Below are 12,412 nucleotides of genomic sequence, written 5' to 3' on the forward strand. Positions count from 1 at the left end.
CATTTGTCCCATATCTAATTAGTGATAGAGGTGAGATTTGAACCTATGTCTTTTGGAATTCTCTTGTATTATTGTATTGCAGAGAAGAGCTAAGTCTATCATAGCTGATCATCACACAGTATTGCCGTTTTTATGTACTATGTTCTCCTGGTCCTGCTCACTTCACTCTCTATCAGTTCATATAAGTCTTTTCAGGTTTTCCTGAAATCTGGCCACTCATCATTTCTGTTAGAACAGTAGTATTCTATTGTATTTATATATTACAAATTGTTCAGCCAATCCCTAGTTGATGGGCATCCCCATAATTTTCAATTCTTTGCCATCACATAAAAAGCTGATTTAAATATTTTTGTGCATATGGGTCCTTTCCCCTTTTTTTATGATCTCTGGGATTTAGACCTAGTTACTCCTCTATTTTTGTCAAAGTTGATACATTTCATATATTTCTAGACAGAACTAGACAAATGACAAGCTCTGGATGAGTATTTGGGAAGACCAGAGTTTGACTGCTGGTTTAGTCGCTGGCCATCTCTATGAACTCTCATCTTTCACTTAGTCACTTTACCTCTTGGAGTATTAGTATTAGTAGAGAGGGCACCTCTGGAGTCAGAGGTCTTGGGTCCAAATTCTGTTTCTGACCCCTTTGCTTCCTGAATGAAACTGGGACAAGTCATTTAATCTGGCTAATCTCTAAAATGAAGAGGATGGATTAGATGAACCTTAGGATCCTTTCTAGGCCAAAATGTATGGTGTATGCTCTTTTCATTGTTTGTTCATTACAGCTCAGAGAGGTGCTGTGGACATCCAGGAAAACAATAGGGACAAAATTGTTTAGTAGTTATGAAATCTGATGCCAGTGTGAGGTATTAGTAAAGCATGCGAAAGTAGAGTGGAGGTGGCTAGGTGGTGTAGTGGACAGAGCACCGGCCTTGGAGTCAGGAGTCTCTGGGTTCAAATCTGGTCTCAGACACTTAATAATGACCTAGCTGTGTGGCCTTGGGCAAGCCACTTAACCCCATTTGCCTTGCAAAAAAAACCCTAAAAAAAAAAGAAAGTAGAGTGGAAAAAAATAAGAGATATTTGGATTTAAAACTACTAATAATTGCTGGCTTTATACCTGAGTAAATCCACTTATAAAAATGGGGATAATAAACTTGACAGGTTGTTTTGGGAAGTAAATGAGAATTGATGTAAAGTAAAACATTAATCTTACAATATAAATGCCAAATATTATTATTTATTATTATCTTAAGATTTCAAGGGGAATCACTAGATGTGGAAAACATACTGAACTTAGAGTCAGTTCTTTTTTTGTTTTTGTTTTTTTAGTTTTTTACAAGGTAGTGGGGTTTAAGTGGCTTGCCCAAGGCTACCCAGCTAGGTCATTATTAAATGTCTGAGACCGGATTTGAACCCAGTTACTCCTGACTCCAGGGCCGGTGCTCTATTGGCTGCACCACCTAGCTGTCCCCAAAATAAACTTTTTGCTAAAAAGCCAAGAAAAATCTAAGAGATGAATGATTGGAAGGAAAGTATTGTGTTTTTTTGGTACCAAGTATCAGAGATGGAAATACAAAAGATAGAAGTTAGACATTTCTCCTTCTAGTACAGAGTTGTAACACATGTGAAAGTGGGGGCCCCAGCAGGGAGTTTTGGTCTGGGAGTAATAGGGAGAGTTAGTGGGATCTTAAGGCAGACCAGGCATTTTGCATTCCCTCTCCAGAGGCAGTGGCTGTGTTGATTCGATTGTTTATTGTCAGAGCAAGAGGGAGGAGTACAAAGGTGTTTTGTCGAGAAGATGACTCAGTTGGCTCTAGTGGCTCTGGTCACTTCCATCCACCACTCATCAGTCAATGGTAAAGCTCCAGGCCTGGAGCAGATTTTCGCCCCCCAAGGTAAAAGCTTCAGGTCTACAGTCTGGAAGAAACAGCAGCAGGCTTGATGGCAAGGAGACAGCTAGGGTAGAGGATCAGACTGTGGAGATAGAAGGAGGCGGGAAAATGACACCTTCATTCTTTTGACAGTTCTCCATTCAGTCCAAAGCAAGGCTGGCGGGCCTTCTTGATTGTCTTTGTACCTACAGACCTTCCCACCCTTGATGCTGCTACTCAGCTACAGACAGACAGAGACACCATTACTTGAAAGTCCAATGGGAAGAGCAGCTAGTTGTTCCAAAGCTTTCTTCAAACCCTTAAAAAAATGAGGAGGGGTGGCTAGGTGGCACAGTGGCTAGAGCACTGGTCTTGGAGTCAGGAGGACCTGGGTTCAAATCTGGGCTCAGACACTTAATAACGACCTAACTGTGTGGCCTTGGGCGAGCCACTTAACCCCATTGCCTTGCAAAAAAACTAAAAAATGAGGGCTGCTTTCTTAAAGGAGACTTTCCATGACCATGTAAGTCTGGGTCTTCTGGGTTCCTTGAATAAACTTTTGACTTGCCATGAGCAAGAAGCAGGATGGAGTGTGAAATAAGGGCTCTCCTAAGTCAATTAATGATGAATGGGAGAGGCAGCCTGGGCCCAGGAGTAGGGTGTTGACCTTTCCATCTCCAGCCTTCTGCTGACACTTAAGACTGAACAGTGTGATCCTGGGTGAGTCACTTCCTCTCTCCTTGTCTCAGTTTCCTCATCTATAAAATGGACATAATAATAGTACCTAACCCACAAAGTTGTTGTGACAAATGAGGTAACATAGGAAAAGCCCTGGGCAACCTCAAACCTCCACAGAGATGTCAGATAATGAAAAGCATGTGACTGTAGACATAAGTGTTTTGAGTTCAGAACAAGGAAAGAATCACCTAGGAAGACTTTTTTTTGAGGGGAGCCTGGATACAGCAAGGCCTCCAAGGGATTAATAGGATTCAGGGAGGCAGAAAGGATGGGAGAGACCAAGCAGGGGTGATAGTGGAACAAAACCAAGGAGACAAGATCTAATCAGCTAATGGCTCAGTAGATTGAGCTTGAGACTGAGAGACAGGAGGACTTCAGAGTCTTACTAGCTGTGTGACCTTGGATAAGTCACTTAACCCTGTTTGCCTCAGTTTCTCATCTGTAATATGGTCTGGAGAAATAAATATTGAATCATTTCTGTATCTTTACCAAGAAAAATCCCAATGGACTGAAGAAGAGTCAAACACACACACACACACACACACACACACACACACACACACAAACATATATACAAACGTTGTTTTCAATTAACAAGTATCTTCTCATCTCCTTCCCCTTCCATTGGGGGAAAAAAAAGGGAAAAATTCCCACAATGGCCCTATCCAACAATGTATGTCTCATTCTGAATTGCGGGTCCCCAGGTAGTCAGCATGTTTTCTCCTTGTACTTGAAATAGTGGTTAGTCATTACATTAACTGGAGTTTTTGACTGACCACTCAGTCTAAACCAAAGATCAGATTTCGGATAAGAGAGTGTTTGCTATGTTGACTTGACCTCAGATTCCCTTTGAACTGAAATACATTGACAGATCCCACACATATTGATCTGGGGGGGGGGGGGGTGAATGGGGTATAGAGCTATAGCTAGAGAGGAACAACCAAAATTTTGTCTCAGGATTTGAGGGAAACACTCCTTTCTCAAGGTGAGTTTCACCTCTTCCTTCTTGGGGCTATTTCTTTCCTCCTCTTCTCTCCTCCCTTCCTCTTTCCCTCTCTTTCCCCCTCCCTTTTCCTCTCTCATTTTCCCCTTCCTTTCTGGCTTCTTCTGTCTCCTTCCTTTCACATTCCCTCTCCTTTTGCCTTCTTACCTTGTGATCTCAGAACTGAATGCCTTAAGCCTCTCCTCTCCCAGAATGAATACTTCATGTTTGGACTGTCATTCTTCCTGGACTGAATTGACCCCAGGTGCTAGGATTCCTAGTTGGACTTACACAATTCCCCCTGGCTTTTAGAATGCTTGGATCAAGCCCCAATTCCTTCACAGTGGATTTGTGTGTTCATCTTTCCAGTCCCCCCTTCTCCCTACAACTTTTTATTCCCATCTTTGTGAATTTATTTATGTGAACTAAAACCTCAGGATTGGTTTTTTTTTTTTTTTTTAGGTTTTTGCAAGGCAAATGGGGTTAAGTGGCTTGCCCAAGGCCACACAGCTAGGTAATTATTAAGTGTCTGAGGCCGGATTTGAACCCAGGTCCTCTTGACTCCAGGGCTGGTGCTCTATCCACTGCGCCACCTAGCCTCCCCCATCTTAAGCATTTTAAATGTGGTTGTTAATATCTTGAAATTATTTTGAAAACTGTTCACATCCTTCAATCACTTAACCTATTATTGGAGGAGGATCCAGTTCTTTTTACAGGGACAGAAATATGACTTCCAGAATTGAGAAAAAGGGAAACAGAAGCCAAGATGGTGAAGTAGGCAGGCAAAAATCAAGAGTCTCCGGTCCTAATCTTTATGGAGTCATTAGTTCCCATTTTAAGGTGAGGGTTTGGGTTGGGCATGATCTGAAGTCCTTAGCAGTTCTACTGTCCTATGACTCTTTGAGAAAAGTCTACCCATCACTTCCATTTTGGCATATGGCAGCCTCTTCCTAAAAAACCTTTGTGGGGTATGGAGCAGGACCTGATGGGCATTTCTGAGGGAGCTATGGAATAAGCCATTAGAAGAACGGAGGAGACCTTTGGCGGAGTGGAAGTCTGGACCCCCGCCAGGTTCTCTATGCTTATGCTGCACCAATGACGGGAGTCACCTGTATCCACGCCCACAGGGTTGATCCCTGCTGGGGAACATGAGCACATAGGGTCCTTTGAAAAGGTTAGGGGTTGCCAACTGGTACACCAATAAAGCAAAATGACTGTTTCACTCAAGAATTCAACTAAATGAACCCTTAGAACTATAGGCTCTATAACAGGAAAAGATCCTAGAGACTAGCTGGTCCAACCCCCTCATTTACAGAGGAGGAAACTGAGGCAAAGTGATTTCTCTAGATCAAATAGGTAGCAAGTGGGTAGAAAATCTGAGATTCAAGTTGACTATTTTAACTCTGATTTTTTTCTCTGCATTTCTTGAAGATCTGCTATATTATCATGTAGGCTTTGTGGGAGATAGAGATGATTAAAATAGGATTCCTGCTCTCAGACAGGAGTCACTCATACAAGTTAGAGTATAAAAAGCAGCTACTCTAGTGTTATCACTTAATCAGTTGGGTGATGATAATAATAATAATAATAGCTAGTATTTATAGAGTGCCTGCCATAGGCCATGCTCAGAGCACTTTGCAAACATCTCATTTAATCCTCTTGCAACCTTGGGAAGTAGATGCTAGTCTTATCCCCATTTTATAGATGAGGAAACTGAGGCAGACAGAGGTTAAGTGACTTGCTCAGGATCACAGAATGAGGAAGTATCTGAGACTGGATTTGAACTCAGGTCTTCCTCACACCACACCTATGCTCTTTCTCACTCTGCCACTTAGCTGTTCCTGATCACATTCAGGTCACTTATACTTTTTGAACCAAGTTATTTAAATTTATTTTCTTCTCTAAGGCTGGGATTCTTCTTCTCTCTCTCTCTCTCTCTCTCTCTCTCTCTCTCTCTCTCTGTGTGTGTGTTGGACATCTTTGATTGTCTGGTGAAACTTATGGATCTCTTCTCAGAAAAAAATTAATGCATAGATAGAATTGCAAAGAAAACCAATTATATTGAAATGCATTTATCAAAATATTAAAAAAGCAACTAGTTCATGGATTCCAGGTTAGAATCCCTAATCTGAGGATACCTTTTATCTGTCTAAATATTTTTTTGTGATACATTTAGTTTGCCTGAACCACAGAAACTATGAAGTGGGAAAAATATGAAGAGTCTGGAAAGGTCAGCTGGGACCTCATTGTGAAAGTCTTTCAATACTGAACAAAGGTGCTCCTGGAGGCAGTAGGGAGCCAGTGATATTCATGGAGCAGGAGAGTGGTGATGTAGTCATCACTACACCAAGGAAACATTTTGGCAGCTGTGAGATTCAGTCAAAATGACTTTCTTATTATTCCTCACACAGGCTGTTCCTCATCCCTGGTATGTTCTCCCTTCTTAACTTCCCCTTGCAGAATCCCTTCAAAGAATAGCTTCCTTTGGTACTGATTCTTTCTCCTGGAGGCATTTCCACATACCCCTAATACAGTTCTCCCTTCCATATGGAGAGAGATAGGGCCATAGTGATCAATCTAGAAAATCGATGTAAAAATGTTTTGACCCTCCCTTCAAACCAGAGAAGAAATCTGAATTATTTTGGTATTAAAAGATAAAATGTTGATATTATACACTACTATACCTATATTCTATGCATTTATGAGTTCTAAACTTTCTCTGTGTTGTCTACTGGCATTCACATGTTGTCTATGGCTTTCATAAAACTCCTCCCAAATTCCCATTTAACTTCTTATGTCAACCCATGATTTACCAAAACCACAATGGGGAAAGTCACGATTTATGTAAGATGCTTGAGGGCAAGGACAACTTCATTTTTGTTTTTATAAGTCCAATGCTTAATAATGCCTAATGCACTATTTATATCCAATCAATGCTTATGGAATGGGATTAAGAGGAGTCCCTGGGTGGAACATGTTGCTTACACTGAATGGTGGTGGTCTTTGTTAAAAGAGAGGCCTTGGTTGCGTAATTAGGATGGTGGGGGTGTATATATAGAAATTGCTTAGAAATAATAGTATCTCTCTCTTTTTTTTCCATCTGAATACTTTATTGTATTCTTGCCAGTGTACAAAACAGAAATCAATGAAAATTCGGAGAGGTAGATGAGAAAGTCTGACACAAGCTGAAATTTGGATGATTAACTTGGCACATTGTTACACATATATAGATTCAACTTTTGTGCAGGCTTCAGAATTCTCTCCTTTGAACAGTTACAATTCACATCATAGAACATGACATCACATCACAGATGCACATATGAAGATAGGATTCAGAGATTCTTCTCAAGTAGCTACAGGAATGAGCAGACTTTCTGGGGCCGGAAAGGATTAGGACTGGAGGATACCCCAGTCAGCAGGGGATCGTTTTGGGGTATCCTCCAGTTTTGCCTGCAAAACTGTTTCAGATCAGCAGCAGCTTGAGAAACCTTCACGCGGTGGAGCCCGGCCTCGAGCCGGAGCTGCTGCACCACCTTCCTCATGGCGACGATGTTGGAGCTGCTGGACATGGCACGGGCGCGGGGCGCGGGCAGATGGGCGGCGGCCGCGGAGGCTCGGTCCAGGCTCCCTGGCTCTCAGTATATATCTCTTTAAAGCTTGCAATAAGGCAGCTAGGTGGTACATTGGGTAGAATGCTAGGTCCGGAGCCATGGAAGACCTAAGTTTATTATTTTTTTAAAATTTTTAAGGGTTTTAAGGGTTTTTTTTTTTGCAAGGCAATGGGGTTAAGTGACTTGCCCAAGGCCACACAGCTAGGTCATTATTAAATGTCTGAGGCCAAATTTGAATTCAGGTCCTCCTGACTCCAGGGCCAGTACGCTCTATCCACCACTGCACTACCTAGCTGCCCCAAGACCTAAGTTTAAATCTGTGATCCTTGGCAAGTCATTTAAGTTCTTTTTGCCTCAGTTTCCTTATCTGTAAAATCGAGATACTAACAGTTTCTACCTCCCAGAGTTTTTGTGAAGACCAAACGAGATCATTGTAAAGGACTCCACACAGGGTCTGGCATGGAACAGGTGCCAGAGAAATAGAAATGCTAGCTGTTATCGTTGTCATCTTGATGATGGTGTAGGAGACAGAGCTGGCCTCAGAATTCAGATCCTTCTATCTATGTGACATTAAAGGTCTCTCTTCACTTCTCTGGGGCCCAGGGAATTAAGACTCTTAAGTTAAAGAGCAGATTCATATTCTCATTGGTAGAAAACCCACTGGAATTTTTCCGCTGAGCAAGTCCCACCCTACCCTATCATACACTTCGGAAAAGCTGACACAGCTCATGGTCATGTTCCAGGTCATGGTGACTGGGAAGGATTGGTATGACTTCTCTGTGATTCCTTCCAGCTTGGAAAACCTGTGACTCCCTCACTTCTATGTTACAGATGGGTAACTTTGTCATAAGTTTGAGGGCCTTACTTGAGTCAAAAAAGGTCATCCCGTGACATTGGCTGCCAAGCAACTCAACTGTCATTCTCTCTCTTCTGTTCTCTGTTCTTCCATCTTCCCCACCTACATCATTCTGCCATTTGTTAAATGTTATTTTTGACTTTGCAGCTTACAGGTTGGTGGTTCTAATGAATTTCATGACCTCTGTGTGTGTGTGTGTGTGTATGTGTATGTGAGTGTGTATAAATGTGTGTGTGCATGTGTGAGTATAAGTGTGAGTATGTATGTGTGTGTGAGTGAGTATAGATGAGTTGGGTGTGTGGGGGTCAGTGTGTATGACTGTGAGTGTGACTGTGTGTGTGAATATGTATGTGTATGTGTGGGTGAGTATTTATATGCGTGTATGTGAGTGTGTGAGGGTATGTGTGAGTGTGAATGTGTGTGAGTATGCGTGTGAATATGTGAGTGTATGTGAGTTGGATGTGTGTGAATATGAATGAGTGTGAGTGTGTGAGTGAGTGTGAGGGTGTGTGTGTGTGTGTGTGTGTGTGTGTGTGTGTGTGTGCAGTGACAGACGGCTCTGCACACAACCTGCCAAGAAGAAGATTCCTTCTCCTGCGCCTCCCGAAGTTTTTTCTCCCCCCCTTCCGAAGCTGCTGCACAAAGGTGTCATGTGCTGGCAGGAGCAGGGTGGCCTTGAACTAATGATCCAGTCCCCTGACATCCAAGTTCAGAAGCATTTTCCATGACAGCTGAAAATAGCCCTAGCCCACTTGCCTGCTCTGGTCTCTTCCTGGCTTGTTCCTTTGTTTGGTGCCAGGATCGGAACAAGTGGTAAGCCAGCCTTGGCCATCCCCTGCGAGAGCAGAAATAATAATAGCTGACATTTGGGGACCGCTTTACAGTTTGCCAGACACTTTATATTTACTTTGGCTCTTCCCAACCTTCTGTACCCATAGCCCCCCCGCCCCAAATTCACACACACTCACACAGAGCCTCACACATTCACACTCATACACACTCACCCACACACCAACTCATATACCCTCACACACACACACACACACACACACACACACACACACACACACACACACACTCACACTCATACTCACACATACCGCCACCTTCCCACTTGACTTTCATTCAATAAGCAGTGAGTTGCTACTGTTTTCCCTCACTGGAGATGAAGAAAAAACACTAAAGAATGTCCCATGGTGGATGTCTGAGATAGGCTTTGAACCCAGCCTCTCTCCAGTACACCATGAAAATCTGATAGGCCCTATCTTGTCTTCTGATGGGGCTGAGGTTTGAACTCACTGAGGGTGAGCAGTTATGGTCATAGATTCCGGAGCCAAGCCCACAGACATTTCCTGTGAACAGGATTGAAAACCCATCCAGAGCTTTTAGTGACACTGATAAACCACCGGGGCCTGGTGGTGATGGCAAGGAGCTTCCGGGCCGCTTGGGGAACTGTGAATTAGGCCTTATAGTCTTGAAATGCTTGTCAAGGAACAGGAAAAAACCAAACCACAGGCAAATATATCATTCTCCTTGCACGACTTGGGAGAAAGTGATTGGCAAATAAGCACATGGTCCCACACAAAGGCTCAAAGAAATTGCTCCCTGTTCCAGTCTTCCATCCTCAGCACGAGCCCTTTCTTAGATTTCTGAAACACTGATTCCAAAGTGGTTGAGCTTTCCCAAGTTTGGAAGCACCAAAGGGCTCCTCTTTCCCCACAACTCCTCGTTAGCTTTCTTCTAACTGTTTTGGTTTTGAGGTGAGATTGCTAAGGCATTTTTGCCCCTTGGTTAAATGAATAGGTAGCAGCAGACCAGCTCTGACTCAGGGGGACTGTGGGTCACTCTTGCCCACTGAGAGGCAACTTCGCTCTGGACCCAGGTGTGACTGATTTCAAACCTGACTTTTAAAGAGAAGACCAGGCTCTTCTTGGTTCTGTTTTTTTTTTTTTTTTAACAACGCAATGGGGTTAAGTGGCTTGCCCAAGGTCACACAGCTGGGTCATTATTAAGTGTCTGAGGCCGGATTTGAACTCAGGTCCTCCTGACTCCAGGGCTGTTACTTTTTCCACTGTCCATACCTCAGAGTTCCAGAGAAAAATCACTTAAAGAAAGCTTAGATTTGGGGTAAGTGAAGGATGTGCCCAAAAGAGATGAGAAAGGTTCTTGATATAGGATGCAGATCAGGAATGTGACCGCCATCTATTTCCTCCATGCCAAAGAAATGTTTATTTAGCCTAGGAATAGGCTGAGGTCACCAGGTGGTTGGTTGTGACATGCAGAACTGGCAACAGATGCCCTGTTTTGTAATCCAACTAGTTTCATTTCTAAAGGAAATTTGATGACTCAAATGGGAAGGTAGTCTCCTCAGTTCTCATATTCATTGGCTCATCACCCTCATTCCAGCATTCTGGGGAAAGTTGCTCATTATATAATAATAATAATAATAATAATAATAATAATAATAATAAAGTTCAAAGTCAAAGGGGTTTCCCAGAAAAGGGCAAGGTAAAAGAAAATTATCCAGTGTTTGGACATAAATCCTGAATGGGGTCTATTTATTCCCTTGCAGAAAAATGAATAAAATAATCCCAATATTCATTTCAGAATGATTGGGATTAGTAGTTTGCTTATGGGTATTATTGCAATATGCTAGAAGCCTGTTAGATAAGCCTCATCAAGACACAGCCTAGCTTGGCAATTCTGCTAATCAACCATTTTCCATTTCTGCACCAGACCTTGTCTGATTGCACTTCTAACCTTGATTTTTTTTTTTCTGGTGAGTTCTCTCTTGGTGATGATTGAATGGTCCAATGCAGGCTGTCCACAACCATTATGGAACTAGGGGACACAACCCTTGCCCCACCTCACCAGTGCTGCAAATTCTCCACACTTGATGTTCACAAGGTTGATGCTAATTCTTACCTAGTCTTAAACATTGAATGTCAGACTGAGACCTATTAACTGAGACCTAAAAAAGGCTAAGGCCCCCCAATTGTAGCCAGAGTCACTACCAGTAGTCCTTATCTATACCTTGCCACTGGACCCAGATGGCTCCAGAAAAGAAAGTGAAGTTGGTAGGGGACAGCTAGGTGGCACAGTGCCTAGGTCACTGGCCCTGGAGTCGGGAGTACCTGAGTTCAAATCTGGCCTCAGACACATAATAATTACCTAGTTGGGTGACCTTGGGCAAGTCACTTAACCCCATTGCCTTACAAAAAACAAAAAAAGAAAGTACATATGAGAGGCAAATGCAGTCAGGGTCTGTACCACCAGCCTTGGCTGGTTGAGGATCCTCTCAACTGCCATTATATTTTTCTCCACAAGATCACATCTTGTCTCCAAGGGGACCCACTGAGTAGAAGTCACTTTCTCCTCTACTGTGGCTACTTCCAGGATCATCAGTTTTTCCACCTCATTGTCTTGGACTCAGGAGACCTGGGTTTAAATGCCATCTTCGACATTGACTTGCCAGGGGGTTCTGGGAGCATGTCCAGTGAGAGGGTTGACCTTGGTTCCCTCTAGATCGCCTTCTGGACTGAAATCAAGGATCCTAGAAATCTGAACCTGAGAGAGGTGATGTCACTTGCCCATGGCTATGCAGCTAATTGTCAACAATGGGAGATGAAGCCCTGTTCTTCCAAAGTCCAGGATACCATTCCCTCTGTCAAACTGCCTGTCAAAAAAGAAAGGTGAAAAAGGTGGTGTATTCATAAACAGTGTGCAGAAAATGATGCCTGGGACATCTCAGGGACTAAGAATAATGCTTCCAAACTGCACATAACACAAATTATTTGTGGAAATAAATGAGTGATTCCCTATTTCATTAGGCTGCAGTCAATTTACACTGACTCTGTGCCTCTTTGGCACTCTCTGGGAGATGCTCATTTCCTTTCTCTTTTTTAATTTTTGTTATTTTTCCTCTTCCCCTCCTTTGTTCTCTCTCTTCTTTTCTCTCTTTTTCCTCTTCTTTCTATTGTAAAGTGCAAAGGTCATGGTATAGCTTCTTTTGCTTTTTTAAAAAGTTAAATTATATTAAAAATTTTAAACATCCATTTAAAACTATTTTATTCCTTTATTTTTCAATACATGCAAAAATAGTTTTCAATAATCATTTTTGTAAGGTTTTGAGTTCCATATTGTTCTGCCTCCCTTCCTTCTTTCCCCCTCCCTCTGACAGAAAGCAATCTAATATATATATATGTATATATATATTAAACATATATCTATATTAATTATGCTATGAAAGAAGAATCAAATCAGAAAGGGTTAAACAACATGGGAGAAAAAAAAACTTGATAATCTAGAAAACAAATTTAAAAAATTGAAACTAGTTAGCTTTGGCCTGCATTCA

The 12,412-nt window shown here is 42.3% G+C and overlaps 1 pseudogene; it reads right to left on the minus strand.

Moving 5' to 3' along the window:
• Positions 1-6,944: 6,944 nt before the first annotated feature.
• Positions 6,945-7,160, minus strand: LOC141512729 (guanine nucleotide-binding protein G(I)/G(S)/G(O) subunit gamma-5 pseudogene; annotated as a pseudogene).
• Positions 7,161-12,412: the final 5,252 nt, after the last annotated feature.

Source organism: Macrotis lagotis, chromosome 1, assembly GCF_037893015.1.
Source record: "Macrotis lagotis isolate mMagLag1 chromosome 1, bilby.v1.9.chrom.fasta, whole genome shotgun sequence".
NCBI lineage: Eukaryota > Metazoa > Chordata > Mammalia > Peramelemorphia > Peramelidae > Macrotis > Macrotis lagotis.